This window comes from Sceloporus occidentalis, unplaced genomic scaffold (assembly GCF_023333645.1).
Source record: "Sceloporus occidentalis isolate IW3139 unplaced genomic scaffold, rSceOcc1.0.p SCAF_1, whole genome shotgun sequence".
NCBI lineage: Eukaryota > Metazoa > Chordata > Lepidosauria > Squamata > Phrynosomatidae > Sceloporus > Sceloporus occidentalis.
The window spans coordinates 32,216,904-32,239,021 of NW_028316981.1; the positions used below are offsets into that span (position 1 = coordinate 32,216,904).

General features: G+C 39.5%; 1 protein-coding gene and 1 long non-coding RNA gene across 4 annotated transcripts in view; one reads left to right on the top strand and one right to left on the bottom strand.

Moving 5' to 3' along the window:
* The window catches only part of LOC149321294 (uncharacterized), a 31,715-nt gene extending 21,598 nt beyond the window's left edge, over positions 1 to 10,117 (top strand). Inside the window, exons 3-5 of one of the 3 annotated variants that reach the window (XR_016280819.1) lie at positions 737 to 847; positions 6,622 to 6,694; positions 9,376 to 10,117. This is a non-coding gene — a long non-coding RNA (uncharacterized LOC149321294). The remainder of the gene's footprint in view (positions 1 to 736; positions 848 to 6,621; positions 6,695 to 9,375) is intronic. The other 2 variants (XR_016280821.1, XR_016280820.1) reach the window with 2 other exon arrangements.
* Positions 1 to 22,118, bottom strand: part of LOC149321293 (A disintegrin and metalloproteinase with thrombospondin motifs 9-like) — a 186,200-nt gene that overhangs the window by 53,670 nt on the left and 110,412 nt on the right. The window lies entirely within an intron of this gene.

The window sequence follows — 22,118 nt, forward strand, 5'->3', positions numbered from 1 at the left end:
TTATATAAACCGTAAAACGTTGGAGAAATTTGGTGGAAGGCCAGATAGACATGAAAGGAAGGTTACAAAACTAGTTGGATAACTAGATCGACTTATTTTTGGCAGATGGCATTAACTTTCTACGTAGCAGGAGTCGGTCTTTTAGAGACCATAATGAGAAGAGGAAGCTGAACTACAAGTATCTAATATTCAAAATGTTATTCAAGTTGCTTTTCAGAAAGGTGTAGGTTGGGTGCTTGTTAAATTAGACATGTACATAACCAGAAGGGGCTTCATATATTTTTACACTCTTTGTAGCCAACTCCAAAGAAGGCAAAGCAGGCACAACATGACATTATGAGCCCAAGCCAAAAGCAAACCAGCAGGTGAATTGGCTGCAGGCTTTGTAATAAAGCAACAACATTCAACCTCCTTCTGCAGGTTCATTGAACTTTTACAAATGTGACCACTTCTGGCATGCGGGCCCCTGAACCATTTTGATTTTAGATTAGTCTTCACCAGAAGATTTAGGAATCAAAAGGGGTCTGGAGGCACAACAAAAATTTAATATGACAGTTTCTTGCCGAATGGGCCTCTTACTCAGCATGATGCAGGGAGAGATTCAATTTCGATTTCTTCATTACATGTTAAACAAATCATTGCATGTTATATCACACACAATGTCAGCTTAATCCTTTAGCACAAAACACATTTTCCTGTGATCTCTCAAAGTAACATTCTCCTGTTTTCTTTTTAGAGTGCAGTCTTTGCAAGATGACGCAGCCCCAGTAACATCTAAGGAGTCTTTGCTCCTCCTTTGATTCAGAGACCATAATCAGTGCAGGGCTTTTAAACAGCAGCTTTGAAGGTAACCTTAAATAGAAGGATACAAGAACTGGAAGTATCCATAATTTTGTCTGGAATCTGAGCAAACTGTCAAGATATCCACTTATTTTATTATTAATTGCACCATTACTGCCTTCTATATCTGCAGTGCCATTAACATCATTAAATATTCCCTTTCATTAAAAAGTTGTCATTTCCTTTCACTGCCTGGTATCCCTGCTAAATAAAGCTCATGAACTTTCTATAGAAAACCCTGCCAAACCTCATGACAAAATGGTGTCATGACCTATTACAGTCAGTACTGTGAGCCTGGCAGACGAGCTCTTCTCCTTCCCTTGCTTCTGGCCTAAATTTCTTTTGGGTACTATTGAGATGTTCTTAAATTATTATCCTTCTACAGCCTACAGGTGTCTTAAACATCTACAACTTTCAAACAAAATATTAAAGAACTGATTACATACACTGATAGATTATTTTTTCCAAATACTGCCAGCCTGTTTGATGTCTAATCTGCTTCATTTCCACTTCCATATTAGTATGCGGGGACTGGAAAGAAATGAATTAATTCAGACATCAAAACTTTAGAAAGTTTTGGTGCCTGAATTAATTCATTTCTTTCCAAGATCTAAATAGAGATGGACAACTTAGGAAGAAACATAGATCATTTTGTTTTCCTCCAGACGTTGGCAGGTCTCAGCTCCCAGTGCCCTCAGCCCCAGCACAAACGTTTTCACCTAAATGTCAAGTCTGGAGGTGAATTTGGCATTTAAATGTTATTCTCCCAAACTGTTTTAAGCCCCAAGGGGCTGGGTTCCGAGGTAAGTTGCCCATACCTATTCCAGGTATGGGCAACTTTTCAAAACTGAATTATACTATTGGTTTGGTTCACATTTCTCAGTATTCATTTGATAAATCATGATTCATTGAACCAGGAATGAGCTATGACCCCATTCCTCTCCCCTCCCCTCCCCTCCTCTGCCTTCCACACATGCACCCAGCTTCAGTAAAGATATCCTAGTCTCTTGAACCAGTTTTTAGAACTTCTTGGTTCCAAACCCAGGAAAGATTCTGTAGACTGAGTTTCTTTTCAGACATCACTGGAAACTTATTTAAGTAAGGAAAGGGAAACTCTCTGAAGCTGGGCATGCACAGAAATGGGACAAGAAGAGAGAGCACTGAAATACAAAAAGAAAACCAATGGGTTGGTTGTAGTCCAATAATTTATAGTTTATTCAATCACAGATGTGATTTCTCAAATAGACATTTTTTCTCCAAAACAAATCTGCCTCCTTTGAGTAATGTATGTATGTATATATGACTCTATAAAAAACAGTTTCTAATGTTGATAGAATGAGTAAGGTTGTAGGGATATCCATCCATCTAAAAGATCAACCTAACAAGTTGAAGCATGGCCTTCATATCCATATTGTTTAATCGTATTGCGTGTTTTTAATTTTAAAATCATTTATTCCAATTTCTAGCATAATGATATCCATTATTTTTCAAAATAAACTACATAAAAAGGCACTCATTAAAAAAGATCCCACATTTGATTTGAAAATAAATTTCAAAGGGAAACCTTTAGTACAATCCTGAGTTCATTCATGTCTACCTCCATCTTGCTAGAAAGCAATCTACTATTACACCATTATTTTTATTTATGTGCTCTGCTTGTTGTCTTTCCAACAAAGCTCAGAGCAAACTGTTCTCCCCATATTTCATTCAAATGCATTTCTCAAATGGAAACTAAATTAAGTTGTGAAATAAAAGTATGAGCCGCATGCAAACACAGCAGCCAGTTTACACCTCAGATTTGTATAAGACTGTTTACATGCTTCATACATTGAGAGGATGAAATCTTCCTGTGGCCCTTCTTCTTTCATGAATTTGTCATGTCACTGGCTGACTCCAAGAACTGTTTTTGCAGCTGCAAACTAAGTATCCTGTTTGCAATTTCTATCTGTAACAGTGAGGAAAGCTTTAACCTTAGGATTCTTGAAGACACAGAAAAAGTACAGAACAGCCAACCTGTATATCATGTATAGAACAGTATGCCACTATGAAACACTTTTGAACAGAAACATTTATAGTCCTCTTGTAGTGTTTCTTAAAGTGTTTTAGAAATACTTCGTTGACGTCTTCCCTGTGCCAGTTAGGTGATACTAACCTACTAACCTTGAGATTACTTTTTAAAGAGATGCATAACAGAAAAATACAGATTTTAAAAACCCACAGATTTCAGTTAATTAACCCCACAGCCACATTTTTATGACTGCAGTCTGTTTACTTTGACAAAGAATGACATTTAACTTGTGATGTCATGAGAGAGAGAGAGAGAGAGAGAGAGAGAGAGAGAGAGAGAGAGAGACTGTCTTCATATATCTCTTCTTTGGACCCACTGCTTCCAGAATAAGGGTATCAAGGAGTAAAGAACCTAATATCATATCATATCTTCTTCTTACATCTATACCCCTGGTAAGTTATTGTAGAAAAAAAAGACCAATATTTTCCCATCTAAGGAAGAGAATTAACCTGTAACTTATCTCAGTGGTTCTCAACCTTTAGTTCTCCATTTATTTTTGACTTCAGATCCCAGAAGCCTCAGCCAATATGACCAACAGTCAGGAATTATGATATATGAAGTCCAAAATATCTGGAGGACCAAAGATTGGGAACCAATGCCCTATCTGATCTTGGAAGCTAAGCAGGATCAGTCTTAGTTAGAACTTGGATAGGAAATCACCAATGAATACTAAGTGCTGAAGGAAGGAACTGGCAAAGCCACCCCTCAGTATTTCTTGCCTATGAAAACCCTATAAAAGTCATAGGGTTGCTATAAGTTGACAGGTGACCTGAAGACACACACACACACACACACACACACACACACACACGGGATTGTTGCATAGAGACTTTTAAGGAGCATAGCAAAGTTAAATCAAATTAGGCCAAAATTGCCCATTTTGATGGAGATTATTAATTATTATGAAATAATTATTAGTCAAATGCCATAGCATAAGGAATCATTATGGTACAGTGCACAATGAAATGTTTTAGGAAACAAGGTTGTTGAATCAAATCTCCTGTACAGTCCCAAAGGCTGCCAGATAGTAGCAAGAAAAAGACAGCCTCTCAACCTCAAAAAAATAGTTGTGAGCATAAAACAACTGAACAAAAATTCATACAAACTGAAAAATGTGAATCAAAGTATTAACTCATTTAAATTTTAACCGCATCTGAATGGACAAGTCATCAAATTTTATCAGTTTCAAACATAAATTTTGAATTGGAGCAGGCAACTTTCTTCACATTCTTTCTTGCCCTGTATATACCTCATGATATCCAGAGAACCACAACTTCTCCACATATTGCCTTTAAAATAATTTATATGTTTTTCCCATAGCATGATTACACTGGATGCAAAGCAATAGTCTGCATGCATTTTGTACTGTATTTACTCTTTGGTAACCTTATTCTGTAAGCAGTGACTCCAGATAAGAGATATATGAAGTCTCTCTCTCTCTCTCTCTCTCTCTCTCTCTCTCATTCGCCTTCATGTCATCACAAGTTTTGAAAATAGGTATTAAAGAATTCCATTTGTCAGTATGACTTTATCAGACCAGACCAGATACTTTTCTTTCTATTGAAATGAACTGCATTCATCTGGGATGGGGGTGGGGTGGGGGGCTGTAATATTTGTCTTCCTTTTTTTGTTACAGGTTGGGAAAGAAGGGCTTTGGATGGGCAATAGAGATAGAAAGGCAGATTGACCCAGAATGAAGTTCACAGAAGGAAGAATTTTGGGACAGCTGACCTAGACCACCTCCATTTTCCCTCTAACGTTAGAATAAACTGGCATACTTTTCTGCAGTCACGAGGGCTACTGCACTTCACAGGGCCAACACAATTACCTGCTAGGGGCTGCAAGCCACCACACAACCACATCATGCATATTTTAACCCCCTCCCTATTAAGATTAATGAAGTGTAATTACAATGTGGCACCCATGAAGCAGCACCACAAGCACCCTAAGTAAGTGAATTTCTTTGGACTGAAACTAAACCTCAAAACAATCAATTAGAGATGTAGGATAAACTACCATTTATAGCTTTGATCCTACTTCCAGGGTTCAATTCCAACTTTGGCCATGAAACCCACTCGGTGACCTTGGGCAACTCCCATGCTCTCAAATCTCCCCTGAACAAATCTTGCCAAGAAAACCCCATGATAGGTTCATCTTAGGGTTGCCGTAAGTCAGAAGGCACACGACAATGACAACAACAACAACAGTTTTGACCATACTGGGAGGTAAGCATTTCTATTAGGACTGGTCTATGCAGTGCTCTTATCAGACAGATCCCACACATGCCACTACTAACTGAATTACAGTATTGATAACAATATGGCAAACAAGTCTTCTAAATCAGTGCTTCTTAAGGTATCTGATATAAAGGACTGGCAACCTCCACCTCCAATCCATGTGCCAAGGACCAGTACCATATCTGTGCCCACTGGCTGCAATTCTTTCTATCTGTCTGGGAGGGTCCTCAGCAGTTTGGCAGCAGATGGCTCATGGACTGGCACCAGTCCATGGGACACCAATTTAAATAGTACTGCTGTGGATGAGAGAGGTCTGGTTTACTTGATGTCCTCCTCCTGGGGGTAGGGTGGGGTCAAAAAATGATCTGTGCCATTGGGTAAGCTCATTATTATTTAAAATGTATATCTTGTCTTTCCTCCAGCTCAGTTCAAGGCACCACAGACTTTCTTCCCTACCTTATACTCACAACATAAGACAGAGCAGGTTCAGAAAAAGTGACTGCTCCAAAGTAATCCAGTGAGTTCTGTGGGTCCATGAGCTTGGATCGCCTAAATCCCAGTTCAACATTCTAATCAGACTAGATTCATGGTTCAAGCTGAGGAGTATATGAGATCTTGCTGATCTGTCACCATTCTACTGTATTTCTAGGTTCCAGGCTTATGTATAAAACGGGGCTAAATTTACTAATATTCATACAAGGTCATATTCTTCTCATTTGTGTTAATTAAGGCAATCTTGCTATACCTGAAAAAGTCTCTACGGAATGATGAATTTTATATCTGGACCTAACAAATGCTTGCTTTAATCTCTACCCATTTATAGCCGTGGGCAAGTATAATCCTCAGGTCTCAACTCGTAATAATGTATTAATTCCTTCATCCCCTTCATTATCAGGTATTATCATTACTCAGTTATTGCATTACAAAGTTCCTATGCAGATAAACAGTTAAGAATTGCAAAACATTTTCACATTGTAAATACAGTGAAACTGCTAATTAATACCACTGGCAGTACCTCTACATTTAAATGCAAAATTACTGATTTGTTTTAATAATTTTTTTAAAAAAAGCCTAACCACATGTTATTTTACTTATTAAATGAGCAGCAGTTTATTCATGACAGCCAAATACAGTTTATAGCTATCAAATTACAAAAATAATTAAAACCCTTTACTTATTAATACCCACAGATTCAGTGTCTATCTATTCAGAAATTAATTCCATTCAAATCAATGGCATTTACTTCCAGGTATGCATGTACAGGACAGCAGTCTAAAATGAACCATGGAACAGAGCAGAAAGCATTATCTTAGATATACATGTAATATGTGTAAGATGTGTAATCATTAAAATAGGACTAAGAATTATAAGTGAAGTGTATAATGCTGGAGCATTACTGTGGCATTCTTCCAACTATACATCTACAGAGGAGGTATAGTAGTCAATTTGTAATCATTATTATTAATTATTTTACAGCAGTCAGCTAATGTGGTGATCAAGACATCTGCTAGCAGTTGGGCCTCAGTAAGGTTTAATCATCTTTTCAGAGGTAATAAAAAGAATGCACTCAGACCTAGACAGGGATAAGTCAATACTGTTAGCCTGTTGAGTGTCCAAAACATCCCTTTAAGTCATGAGGACCAGTACCATCATTAAAACTGTCCTTAAATATATCCAAAAGAGATTGTTCTACAATTTCCTTAGACAGCCTGGTTTACTAGGGAACAGCTTGCATAGTTAGATTTTTTTAAAAAATGTTTCATTTAGATCTACCATCCTGTTTTGATAGATTTAGATTTTGCCTGCTCTTCACACAATTGATATTTGCACTGCATTAAACCTTATTCATTCAACATCCCCATGAGTCTCATTTAGAAGATTTCATATGGCCCATGAAAACAAGGAAATAATCATACTAGTGCTCATTTAACTCTTTATATCACAGATGCTCTGATTTGGGAAGCATGCCCATGTATCTGACTTGCAAATTTAGAATGCACAATATTTTTCAGACCTGCTATTTCCCCCAGCTCTTAACATCCACCTATTTTTAAAATAACCTGATGATGACGATGACGACAATAATAATGATTAGAATAATAATATTGACTTTTTCATATACATTTCTGAAAGCTTCATTTATTTCCAATTACTGCAGTTCTTCTCACTAATTTCTCCTATGCTAAAATGATTACTGTATGTCTGAAATGATTTGCTGGGCCCTAAAATGAATGGGGTGATAAAAATGGCTTAGAATTTGCTCCCATGAGCCTATATCAGCCTTCCTCCACCCCAGCTACTTAGCTTAAACAGCTAATAGTGATTCATCCTGGATTTCATGGGCATAAATGGCATTACTAAACTCATGATCATCTACTATTATGGTTCCATTAAAGAGAAATAATTGTGTGTGTGTTTGATTTTAAGGCCAAATTCCAAAATAGTCTCTCTGGAAATATGAAGGGCCAGTTTTGGTGCTTAAAAAAGTACCCTTTCCATTTGCACTTTAACTGGCATAAGTGCTGCTTCTTCCACTTATTTCAATGATGGCAATGTTTTAGAAACATCCAGAATGAAGAATTCTATACATAGTACAGAGAGGGAGTTCCTTCTATTAAGGACTAGTTTGGCCAAGATAATAAGACATCTCAGCTCCCAGCATGAAGCCTGTGTGACCACCTTGATAATCTTAACTTTCATTTACTATTTTATAAAGACAATCCACAGTTTCAGCAGTACATTAATTATATATTGATAGGCAAGAGCCACTAAGCAAACATCAGATTTTAATTACTGCTTTTACAGTATCTGTTTACATGAACCTTGTGCATTTTTCCCCTCCCCAGCATTATGGAAGATGTCTGCATCCAGGGCAGCCTTAGAAATAATTTATCAAGTATTTACATTTGAAAGAAACCCTGCATTTTGATCTTGAAGGTATCTGAACCAGGTTTGGCCTGAATACGAAATGCAAATGGAATCACATACAAGGCTAGGATACATGAAAATATCTCATAAAGACAGCGAGGGGAAAATCATTTTTGTGGGGGAGTAAATCAAATGGATTAGACTACAAAAATCAACTAGTTTAGCAGTCCCTTCACTTTTACAGAACAATTTCATCAGTTCAGGAAGAAGGGGAGGCAGAAATCCAACCAGTTTTCCCTGAAGGAGTAAACCAAATTACATTAAGAGCCATGTTAACCACACAAACATTTATTTAGTCCAATAAATCAAATATTGCAAATCAGATAATGGACTAAATTCAGTACATGTCCACAGATATGAAAGTAGCATATTTAGGATGCAGCTAGTCATATTACATTATCACAAAAAGAGTGCAGTGCTCTGGAACAAAATCACAGAGTGTAAAGCTAGATTCCCCCAACCCCCCCCCCCCAAAAAAAAAAGAAACACCCCATAAGGGCCTAAATTTGAAATGTAGTCCCAAATAAAGTAGACCCACTGACCCAAAGGTGGAATGGTAGTATAACACTTGTGAAAATCCTACTGATTCAATTGGTTTACTCTAGTTGGAATGACAACTGGATTTAGGTCAAGATCTGATGTGATTCATTCTAGCACTTCCTTGCCAGATTTTCCTTTCAGACAGCTCTACATAATCCAGACCACAATGTCTCATATGTAGAAAGTAAGTAAGCTGCAGAGAATGGACAACATGGGCCAGATGATGATATAGTTGTAGCTTCCCTACAGCTCCATATATACCAGATCAAAAGAGTTTGCAAAGGAAGGAATCTCTATTTTGAGGGCATCAATGAAAGAAAGAAAGAATGAAAGAGAGAGAGAAAGAGAGAGAGAGAGAGAGAGAGAGAGAGAGAGAAAGAATGAATTTTGAACCACAAACCTTGGGCAGATTTGTCTTTAGATCACACAACCCTGTTCATTGTAGAACATTATGTACACACTTTCAATACTTAATGAGGGCAACTATATGGGTAGGTTTTAGACTGCAATAGTCATTCATCTCAAAGATAACAAGGATAATGCACGCTTAATGCCTGCTTTTGGGGGACAATCAAAGTCTTTCTTGAATAGAATACCTACAGTTAAAGGCAACATGCTTTCATTAATATCATCTGATGACTTTTGGATTTGTTCTAAAGAATCAACATGGCAAGCTTATTACATTTTTAAAACTGTTAAATGTAAACAAATTGCCACAGAATAACTGGCCTGTCATTCCTTTGCTTTTTCTTTCTCTTGCAGGAGCTTTTGGTGACTGGACCATTACAGAGTCAGGATATGGTAAAAAAACAAAACAAAACAAACAAAACCCCCAAAACAAAACCACCACTACCACTAACAACAAATTAGATTGGATCAACAAGTGTATGGAATAGAAATTTCCATAACTAAATGACCCTGCTGAATGCTTGGGGTGGGACTGCCATTTTTACAGTTTTTCCATATTCCAGTCCATATACCTTGATAATTGGCAATGAAGGGAGCATGACCCTCTAGCACAATGTCAGAGTGGGTTTTAAGGGCAACAGGTACTGGTGAAAATTTCCATCCTGTCCTCTACTCCCAAAGACAGTGTCCACTGAATACAGGTTTCCTCCACCAGCATAAAGGGTTTCTCTATTTCTGCAGGGGCAATTCTTGATCTAACCTATGCCACTAAATCAATGGATGCAATCTGAGTCAGCCTTCTCCAGCCTGGTACCATCCAGATGTGCATTTCTTAATTAAAATATTTCTACTCTACTCTATATCTCAGGATATCTTACAAGTAAAAGTAAAACAAACCAGTTAGACAGATTAAAACAATATTTAAGAATACTAAAACATATTAAACATAATAAGTTAAAACAGATTTAAAAGATTGAAAAAAACACATGTGCATCAATATTTGAAATGAATCAATGAAGCTCAAAGGTATTGATGAACAGCTTTTACTTGGTTCCTAAATGATATCAGTGTTGATGCTAATCAGGCGTCCAAAGGGAGGGCTTTCCACAGTTGGAGTGCCACAGCTGAGAAAGCAATTCTTTTAAGATTGGCATTATATGCTATCTATATAATATTCCCTTTGGTAGTCAAGTTACTGCATTTTGCAGTAGCTGCAACTTCCAATCTTTTTTAGGGGCAGCCCCACATACTATGCATTACAGTAGTCTAACTGGGAAGTTACCAGGTGGATGAACTTCTGTGGTTAGGTAATCCCTGTCCAGGAAAGGCCATAGCTGGCATGGCAGCCAAAGATATTTCCAAGCAGTTGGAGCCACAGAGTCTATTTGAGTCTCCACTGACAGGGATAGATCTCAGAGTACCCAAACTACACTTCTGCTATGTCAGAAGGAATGCAAACTCATCCAGGACAGGCTGTTTACCCAATTCAGAGCCTCTTATGGTGTTGGAATACAACTCCCACCAGCCATCAGCACAACCACTGGTAATGTTATCTGGAGACAATGGTTGAGTTCCTACATCAAAGAGGCAGAGTGTAACACAGAGTGTAAATGTGCTATATACAGTGGGTCCTCGTCTTATGCTGGGATCCGTTCCGGATCCCTCCGCGTAAGGCGAATTCCGCCTATGCTCAAGCTCCATTGTAAACAATGGGGCTCGTGCATGGCAGTGCAGCGGTGCGCGGGGCGCAATGGGCGCACATGCCCATTCAATTGAATGGGACGCGCTGCCCCTTCCGCCCCGTGCGCGCCCCGTGGCTTGAGCGCGTATGCTCAAGCCGCGTAAGGCACGCCTGCGTATGACGTGGGCATGCTGTATATTGTTCAGTGTTGTGTGAACTAGCACTGTGTGCTGGAGATCTATGGGAAGAGATGCATGAAGAATCAACATAGTACTTATTCTAGAACAGAGATATGAACTGAGCAGCCCACTGCATATTCCTCACCTCTAGCTATGCTGTACATTACTGCTGGGAATTAGAGTTCAACATCATCTGGAAGGCTGCATGATTTCCACCTGTGCTTTGGAACTATGCATAATGTCCATCTTGCTAAGAAAAATGACTATCAAGAGTTTTAAAAGGGAAGAATAAAACACTCACTGTATAAATTTCAACTTAACCAAAGTTAAATGCACTCAGCAATTATGGCTTGCTTGAGACTTATTCCCTAATGTTTTTCAAAGGATGAGAGAAAGAACTGAATAGTTATACAGCAAATTACACAAGGAAAAAAAAAGGGTTAGATTGCAGGCCTCTGAGTTCTTGGAAAGGAGGAAAGAAAATTGCCCAGTTCCCATGGGTATTTTTCTGCAGGAAACCTGTAGAGGAATGAAAATAAAGAAGAGGCCAAAAGCAATGAAGGAAGAATGCATAGCCAGTGCTTCCAGACAATAGTGCTATTGTGTAACAGCAAAAATAATTTACTGAGGAGTAAAGGAGTAATGTTTCAGTTGATAGATTAGAATATAATTCTGTTCTTAGCCCCCTTTGCTTGGTGATTTGGGAATGGGGTAGGGACCAAACTGTCCCTTTCCAGATTTGCTGATTGAACCTTTGCTCCATTTCTGCTTCATTCTAACTAGTGGTGTAGTCACTGTTGTGGAAAATTTGGATGTGCACATTTCATGACAGTACTTTTCCAGTATCCTAAGAAAAGAACAAAACTGCAGACTACACTGTTGTTATATCTGTGTCTGTATCTAAAACATTTGTAGCCGTTTTTCATCTCCACCGGGAGCAGGTCTTGCGTAAAGCTAATGGCTCTTGCCCACTCAAGCCCAAGACACTCTTCAATTACTTCGGATTTCAGTAAAGACAGCTCACAACTACTGAAAATCCACTTCCCCTCCAGCTACTTAACTATACGACATCTCACCTATAATTGAGACTAAATTCAGAAGAGACGAGAGATATCATAGGGTGCATTTACATAGGTGTCACACTGCAGTTTGACACCACTTTAACTGTCATGAATCCTGGGATTTGTTGTTTTGTGAAGCACCAGAACTCTTTGGCAGAGGATAAAGACCTACAAATCTCAGTATTCCATAAGATACTGCATTTAAAGTTATGTCAACATGTTGAAGGCATATATGAACCTGTCCCAAGATGTTGTGTAAATTATTCACAGAATTTTCATCAAACGGAACATTGCAGTGACTTGTTTCTGTAAATCTTATTTTATGTACCCCTTCTCATGCTGTTTGACACATTCCTTCACATGTTGTTCAGCTCCCATTATGTCTCACCATTCACTTTGCTACTGGGACTGACTGGAGTTGCAGTCCAGCAACACATAAGGGATATATTTCCAATCCCTTTTGCAGGATTACAGAACCATAAGAAAATATAATTAATCTGGCACATGAGAATTGTAATGATAAATATATAATTATATACTTAACAATAATTTATATTATCCATAATAATTATAGTTTATACTTATAATTATTTTGGGACCTGCCAGACAAATCTGAGCAATATGATGTATTACTACTTGGTTACACAATTTGATTTTGTTTATCATCTAGGAAGATTTCCTTCTTCTTCTTGTTATGTGCCTTCAAGTCTGCTCTGACATATGATAACTGCCTCAGAGGATTCTCTTGGCAAGATTGTTCAGATAAAATTTTCCACGTTTTTCCCCTAAGGCTGAGAGAATGTCACTTCTTCAAGGTCATTCAGTGACCCTCCTGGTCTTGTACAATCCTAGTCCAGCACTCAAACCAATATACCATTTTGTCTTCAAAATTTTTAGGGGCTGTACAAATAGCCCTGAAGGGATGGCCTCCAGCAGCCCCTTCTTTAGCTGGATCGGGGCCGTGACAACCTCACACTGTGGCCCCAGTCTGGCCTTCCGAGGCTGAAAAAAGGAGCTGCAGAAAGCAGCTTCTTTTTTCACCCTCTAAGGGGTGCCATAGCCACGGCGGCATGGCTATATGACACCCCTTCTGCACTGTGTTATATGGACACAGTGCCGGAGGCGTGTCATGGAGCAGTGCACGGCATCAGGGTGCCCTAAGGGGGGTGGAGTCAGGCGTGCATCATCAGACAATAGTGCTATTACCCCTTTCAGGTCGGTCTGGACAGGGCCTTATTCACTTTTAAAAGATTTTTCAATATTTTCTTTGCTATGGGCATGTGAGAAGAGGTAAAATTAGCAAACGAACCAGATGAATAAAAATAGGACTGTTGGGGTGGAAAGAAAATGAGATCTATCCTAGCTCAAATAGCTTAAAGTGAATATGTGAACAAGCTCTGATTAATTTATGTTACAATTTTTTATAATTTATAAAGTGTTACATCCTAGAGTATAATGGAAGCTAGTTTACATTTGAAGAGTGTCTTGATAAACCATCTGTATAAATTAGGACTGGGCATTTGTATAAATCAGGGGTGACCCCTAGACCCCACTTTTGTGATCCAACACCCCATTTAAAAAAATACATGATTTTTAGGCAACTTAGCTAAAACTGCCCCTTAAAACTTTCAAAATGTGTAAGAACATCCAAAAACATTCCCCCTACAACCTCCATTTTCATCTGTAGCCCCTCTCAAAATGGTGACAGGAAATGAGACAACTTCTTGCTGTCATTTTTTGAGGAGAATAAAGATAGCTGATCTTTATGGGAAGTGTGGCCCATGGGGAGCGGCGGGGGGGGGGGGGGACTGGAGAAGAACTTGCTTCTTGTCCCCTAGCCAGTTGCCAATCTCTGGTATAATAGTGGCCTCCTCCTGACCTGCCCCTCCCCAACATGTAATAAGTAACAAAAGGCTGTGTAGTTAAGATACGGAATCATGAATGTCGAAGGCTTTCATGGCCAGCATCCATAGATTTTTGTGGGTTTTTCGGGCTATGTGGCCATGTTCTAGAAGAGTTTCTTCCTGATGTTTCGCCAGCATCTGTGGCTGACATCCTCTGAGAAGATGCCAGCCACAGATGCTGGTGAAATGCCAGGAAGAAACTCTTCTAGAACATGGCCATATAGCCCGAAAAACCTACAAAAAACTATTAATCATGAATGATTCAAGATATTGAGCCAAAAAAGGGGCAGAAAACAGACTAGATTACAGTATATACCTTGGGTGTGCAAAAACCCTGAAAAAAATGAAAAATGAAAAAAAATTGCATGATATTTAGGGGGAAAGTCCCATATTCAACCTCCACCATTTGGAACCCACTGCTAGTCCATGTCCACCAGACTGAACCAAATGGATCAACTTCCTATGTTTTTTCTTTAAAATGAGACAAGCAAAATATAAAACCAAATTCCTTCTATCTATTCCATTGGCTATACTGTAATTTCTAAAACTAATCCTAAAAATACTGGATGGAAGGCTGATGCATGAGTTAGAATTAATATGTTTAGTAAGCACATCTTAACACTCACAGTGCTTTTAACGTCTGGTGCTGCAGTGCACCTTGCAATCCACCAATCTCTATACAAAATTAGGAATGCATTCTTGTTTTAAGGCAGTGGTTCCCAACCTGTGGGTCGAGACCCCTTTGGGGGTCAAATGACCCTTTCATGGGGGTCACCCAAGACCATTGGAAAACACCTATTTAATTACAGTTATAATTTCATGGGTTTGGCTCACCACAACATGAGGAACTGTATTAAAGGGTCACGACATTAGTAAGGTTGGGAACCACTGTTTCAAGGAGTCATTTCTGCTGTGTGTGTTGTGCGCTTTTAAGTCATTTCCAATTCCATGGGGTTTTCTTGGCAAAGATTTATTCAGAGGAGGTTTGTCATTGCCTTCCCCTGAGATTGGGAGTATGTAACCTGCCTAAGGTCACCCAGTGGATTTCATGGTTGAGCTGGTAATTGACTCTAGTCTCCAGATTCATAGTCCAACACTCAAACCACTACACCACACTAGTTCCATCATTTTTGCTACCATTAAATAAGAATTATGCTATGGATTTACCGTTGCTTCCATGTTCTAACTGCCCTGGTTATATTTATGTAGCAGAATGATGGAATTATGTTGGTGCTGAAGAATATGACTGATGCTTCCCATAGCACTGGTACAAGGCACCAATGGGACACTGCATGGATTCCATGTGCTTTTTCTGTGCTACTGATGCAGCATGGGACTTAACATGCAAACCTGCCCAGGGTGCAGTAATTGTCATGTATGAACATTTTGGGGTCACAACAGACATGCGTGTTTCACAGGTTGCAGTTTCTCTCCTGGTTTAAGGCAAATGTTTGTGAATGGTGGAGGGTCATGGGGGAACAACTGACTGAAACCAAATCTCTTGGAATTGACAATCCTTCTCATTTCACCTTGAAAAAGAGATACTCCTACCAAAATGTTAGACATCACAGCAGCAGCATAAGTGGTAGTGAGGGAGACTTCCTAAACAAAGTGCAAAGCAGGGCTTCTAAACTCCACCCCACCCCAAGCATGCCATGAAAAGTTCTCCCCCCACATCCAAATGAACAGAACAGTCTATGGCCCTTTCCGCACGGGCATAAAGTACATCCTGGGGACGTACTAGGGTTAGGCAAAGTGCGTGTCTTACGCACGCACCTAACCCTAGTACGTCCCCAGGACGTACAAAATGGCGGCGCCCTATGTACACGGCGCCGCCGTTACGACGTCATGAATGCACCGCCTCCAAACGGGGCGGTGCGGACATGACGTTGTCGCGCCGCGCGAGGGCGCATAGTACGTCCTTTCCGCAGCGCGAGAAGGATCTTCGAAACGGAGGTCCTTCTGCAGTTTGTGTCGCTCGCGCAGCCTTTAGACGGCTGCGCCAGCAACGCAAGGGAGAAAGGGGCCGAGTGGCCCCTTTCTCCTCCTACCCGCCACCATCGGGTGTCCTCGGGGCTTGAAGCCCTGAGGACACCCCTTTCCAGGCCGCAGGGAAGTGGCCTTTTGCCGCTTCCCCGTGGCCTGGAAAGTGGCGGATCGGGGCCTCGGAGGCTGCCGTTCTGGCAGCTGAGGCCCCGATCCGGCAGGGAAAGGGCCGGTTACAGGCCGCCCCAAACAGGCGGTCTGTAACACGCCCATGACACTATGAATGTACATGCACACAAAATGCAACTAGCTCTATTAAATTACTTGATACAGGGGGCATTACTATTTTATTACAAGGGGTAATAAATTCATTTAAGAATCCAGCATACTCAGAAACTTTTGGGGAGGCTTTCTTTTCCTATTAGAACTATTAGAGCACCCCTCAACGAGGATTGCCAGTGAGTTTCCTGTTTTCATGGGTCATTTCCAGGTAGGAAACAAGGGTAGAAATTCTCCAGTTTTGGTGAGATCAGTTCCAGGCAAGAAGAAAGGGCTGTTTGCAAATTTCCTAGTAGAACAGCTGCCTGTTACAATTTGCAAGGCTTCATTGATCTTGCTGTTGCAACTCGCAAAAACTCAAGGAGACTAATGTTTGATCTTGTTGTTGCAACTTGCAAAAATTCTCAATGAGACCTATGTACAGTCAGCCCTCTATAATCGTGGATTCAAACCTCCATGGATTGAAAATATTATAAAAATATATAAATTCCAAAAAGCCAACCTTGATTTTGCCAATTATATAAGGGAAACCATTTTACGATGCCAGTGTATATAATGGGACTTGAGTATCCATAGATTTTGGTATCCATGAGGGTCCTGGAACCAAATTCAAGCCCACTATATTTACTAAGTTAACTTACTCCTTCCCTCCCACCTGTTGTGATGCCAGGTCTCACCCCCCTGCTGTGCTCACTTTGTCTTATGCAGAAAAGAATGCACTCTGTGTATGTGTGTATGTATGTGTGTATGTGTGTTTGAATGACAAGCTGTGAGTGATCCTGAACTGGCAACTCTGCTCTCCACTAGCCAACTCCAAATGTCAAAATAATTTCTGACTAGCAATCTTCAGGTCACTATGATGCAGAGACTATCTGTCCACCAAACACCATAGAGTTCTGCTTACAGAGCTGCCCAACTGGTTATTGTGTCAGCTGTCCTTCAGTGTGCTGCCAAGCAGTCAAGTAAGTGACAACAAAAAAAATCATCAACCTTAACTAATCCAATAATTAATTTTGTTTTAATTGCTTTGTTTGAATGAATTATTGAGTGAACTATTACTTTGTTTGAATGAATGTAATTAATTTAATCCTCAGTGGCACACCTAAGTTTAATGGGGGGAAACATTTAATAAGATAAGATAAAAAAATTATTGGACTTTTACAAAATATTTAAAAAATTAAAAAATAAGTGTGGACCTCAAGCTCTTGACTGACCTGGAAAGGGGCCTCCAGCCTCCCAGGGTTGTCTACTCCTATTCTGGCACAGGAATGTTAAATATGTTTAGGGCAGTAGTCTAAATGCAATTGCTTCTAACTATGTCAGTTTGTGAATCCCATGGCATTAAAACAAATGGTCTTCCTGAAGTCTAGGATTATAGTATTAGTCTACCAAGAGCAATCACTCTCAAAGAAGATATCACTCAAGAGTTTCAGTATGGGGTTGCTACCCACCAGTTATAGCACTATGACTCCACTTCAATTGCCATGGCTCCATCTGATGGTATCCTGGAGTTTATAGTTTGGTCAGAGGCACTGGAGACCTTTGACTGAGAATTCTAAATGCCTTTGCCTAATCTGTAAACCCCAAGATTCTACAAGATGGAACCATGGTCCCTTTAACACAACATACACACAGCACTATGATTCTCTTTTAACCGCCAAGGCTCAATCCTATGGAATCTTGTAGTTTGCAGTTTAACTTGTTGAACCTATTTGTTTAACTTGTATGCAGAAAAGATTACATGAAGAGCAGGATTAGACTCAGAAGATGAAGAAGTGAAGATATGCAGATGACACCATACTACTAGTGGAAAACATCATAGAACTGGAACAATTACTAAGGAAAGTTAAAGAAGAGAGTGCAAAGGCAGGCTTACTTCTGAACATAAAGAATGCAAAAATAATGACCACTGAGGATCTACATAAATTCAATCTAGATAAGAAACTCAAAATAGTTATTTTTTTTCCCTTAACTCTGATCAAATATTGATAAAAAGGGAGACTGCGGTCAAGAAATCAGAAGAAAGTGTAAAAATATACAAGTGAGCATGAAAGTTAGAATCATCCAAGCCATTGTATTTGTCATCATTATGTATGGATGTGAGAGCCAGACAAGGGAAGAAAGTGGATAGGAAGAAAATCAACTCATCTGAGACGTGGCGCTGGAAAAGAGTGCTGAGGATACCACGCACAGCCGAAATAAATGGGTCCTATAACAGATCAACCCTGAACTCTCCCTGGAAGCCAAAATGACAAAACGGAGGCTGTACGTTGGTCACATCATGAGAAGGCATTAAGACAGTAATGCTAGGAAAGGTAAAAAGTAGCAGAAAGAGAGAAAGACCACATACCAGATGGCTAGACTAAATCAGGGAAGGCACGGCCATGAATTTGCAAGACCTAAACAAAGTAGTGGAGGACAGGGAGTCTTGGAGATGTCTCATTCACAGGGCTGCCATAAGTTGGGGTTAATTCGAGGACAGTTAACAACAAGTTTGGTGTGGCACTAGAATTCTCTGGCTGAGAATTCTAAATGTCTTTCCCTAAACTGCAAATCTCATAATGCCACAGGATGTCACCACGGCACTTAAAATGGAATCACAGTGCAATGATTATGTATCTGAAAGTGTCCCAGACCCTTGTGAATCATTTGCAGTGTATGCAATGTATGCCTCAAGTTTCTGAAGTGACACTCAGCTGGAAGAAAAAACCTATCCATGTACAAATGAAGCTCTATTCTAGCAATAGACTATTTTTTAATTTTTTAATTAACATTACTAAGTTACAAAGTATCAGCTCCACTGAACACTTATTGCATTAATATTACATGTCCAGTTTTCAATCATAAATCCTATATTAATAAACCAAACATATATAACCCAAATGTACAAAATAAGTACTGTAAGTGTAATATCAAAAGTAATTAATATTTCTTGAATTAAAATATATCTCTTATACTGTTGCTTCTATACTATACTATACTATACTATACTATACTATACTATACTATACTAGTGATAGACTATTTTAAGCCACCAAAAATGCAACATTGAGCAAATGACAGAAAGGCCCTACACTATCACTGTATCCATGGATTGCTTCCAACATTGCAAATTTCTACACTGCAGTTGAACTCTCTGTGCTTGCATCTATATCCTATGGGAAAGATGCTGGAGAAGCCGAAAATGACTGTCCACCATGTTTACAAATAAAACATAATCTATTGGTCTATTGGTCTTTGTCACGAGATATGGCCATGTACTGGCATATACATGCCACATAATGTACACATATCAGGATAGAATCATAGAATCGTAGAGTTGGAAGAGACCACAAGGGCCATCCAGTCCAACCCCCTGCCATGCAGGAAATCCCAATTAAAGCATACCCGACAGATGGCCATCCAGACTCTGCTTAAAGACCTCCAAAGAAGGAGACTCCACTACACTCCAAGGGAGTTTGTTCCACTATTGAACAGCCCTTACTGTCAGGAAGCTCTTCCTAATGTTGAGGTGGAATCTCTTTTCCTGTAGCTTGCATCCATTGCTCCGGGTTCTAGTTTCTGGAGCAGCAGAAAACAAGCTTGCTCCCTCCTCAATATGACATCCCTTCCAATATTTAAACAGGGCTATCATATCACCTCTTAACCTTCTTTTTTCCAGGCTAAACATCCCTAGGATGAGGACTTTTACTTTAAGAAGGCATTTGACCATATGCAAAGGGTACGCAAGAGAAAATGTCCAGGGACTACAGACCCAAACCATCCCCAGCAGAGAACAAAAATTACAGAAGGGACCTCAAAGATCACTTAGCTCTCTGGCCCCAGCATACACGCTGCAATGCAAGATGCAACTACAGCAGCCCAAATATATGGTGCTCTAGTCTCTGATATACCCGGGAAAGGAAAGCGTGCTAACTTCAAAGGCAGATATTTCCAATATCACACTCATTTTCCTGTTAGGAAATTTCTTCTACTATTTAGCTAAGAGAGCCAGTGTGTATCATGGTTTGAGCATTGGACTACAATCCTGGAGACCAGGGTTAGATTCCCCACTCAGCCATGAAAACCCACTGGGTGACCTTGGGCAAGTCATACACCGCTGTGATCGCTGGAATAGCGGTATAGAAATAAAATTTTATTATTATTATTATTATTATTATTATTATACCCTCTCAGCCCCCAAACACCTCGTGATAATGTCGTGTTAGGGTCGCCATAAGTCGGAAGCGACTTGAAGGCACATAACAACAACATACCTTTCCATGCAATTTCTACCTGTTAAGTAAACATTATTATACATATATACTGTAAATTGAAAGACTCAGTTGAAAGCTTGGCAGGGCTTCACAAGTGGCAGGATATGAAAGAAAGGCCTATGGGGCCTTTCTTAGCTATGACACAGTGATGGTATTTGAATGCAATAACAAGCCATCATGATTCAGACCATGAAGATCTGGATCCTCTGCTCTGGGCTCTTGGGGCAAAGAAAAGGTGGGTGCACTCCATTTGAGAGTGCATTGTTGTTTCTCTGGGCTTCTGGGGGAAGAGATAGGTACACTAAATTTGAGATTACATTAGTGTTTCTCTCATATGTTCCCTACCTGACTCCCACATGAGCTGAGATCAGCTGCTTCTCCATGGTCTGACTTGGTTCCCTCCCCAACTGTAAGTTAGAGCAGCAGAGTCCCCTTCTCGGACTTGACAGGTGCTTGGTGGGGGAGAGTGTGGTACTGGGTATGCAGAATTATGCACAGATAGAGAATTTTCCTATAAGGATGGTTTCTTGAATTGTTCCAACCTTCAGCAGGAGTGATTGAGCAGCATGAAAGAACATCCTGTTTCATTTCCAGAAAGAATTCTAGCTTGTTGTTCTTCTGGAATGTTCCTACAACTTAATTGTCATGACTTAATTGTCATGAGATTCTGTGGTATATATTTGTCTTTTGCACCAGCAACAATAAATTAATATGAATCTATCTTTCCAGATGTATTTTTGCATGTTTTATGGTATTCTTCCATAAAGTCTTATTCAGTAACCTGATCATAACGTATAGGTGACCCTGAGCTTTTCTTGATGGTTGTGCCAAAGGAAAACAAGCTCTTACAGATTCCACCAAGCTGGTAAGGTTTCAAGTATGGCTCTGAAAGTAGACTAGCTGAGGACCAATCGAACTAAATGCAGGGAGGCATACCACTAGAAGATGGCCACCAGGTAACAATCTGAGTACAGCAACTATGTGCACAACAGTGGTGTGGAATCACTGTGATCTGGTGGAGGGTCTACTTGCACCAATGAGATCACATTTTGTCAAGATATTGTTGCACTGTGCAAATAACCTGTTCTGCTATAGCAGACCAGAAGCTTTTTTATTGAAAAAGCTTGTTCTTTCAGTGTGAAATAAATATATATCATGACTGTATGATCCCAAAGCCAAGAAATCATTCTACAAAACATACTGATGATTATGTTCTACTTTAATTTTTTTTCTCTTCAGACCAGCATTCAAACATTGTAAAGGTAATGCAACATTTATATAAAATTAAATAACAATTAGTTGAAAAATAAATACACATAATTAACATAAATACATAAAGAAATCCATTCTGCTGAACAAAAAGCTCCAGCCATTACTATACTCTTATTTCAAAAGTGTCCAAAAACATGGAAGTAACACTCCATCTGGTACAGATGAAGTATAAACATCTACATCAAAAAGGTGGTGATAAATGTCAGAGCTATATGGAAGTGTGGCAACATCAGACTAAAAGATGACTGTCCTCTACTACATATTGTAGTAGTGCATGGTATCAAAAACGAGGTAGACAAACATTATTGGTTGCACTTTTCAGGTGATGCAAAAAATCTTGGTTTAAAATTCTTTCTTTGTGGGGATTTTGTTTTGTGTTTGTTTTACTCAGTACTATTTGACTGCATTGCCATCTTTTTGCAACTGTATGCTGCTTCAGCTAAATTGGTGTGACATTTAGGTACGATGATACATTTTGA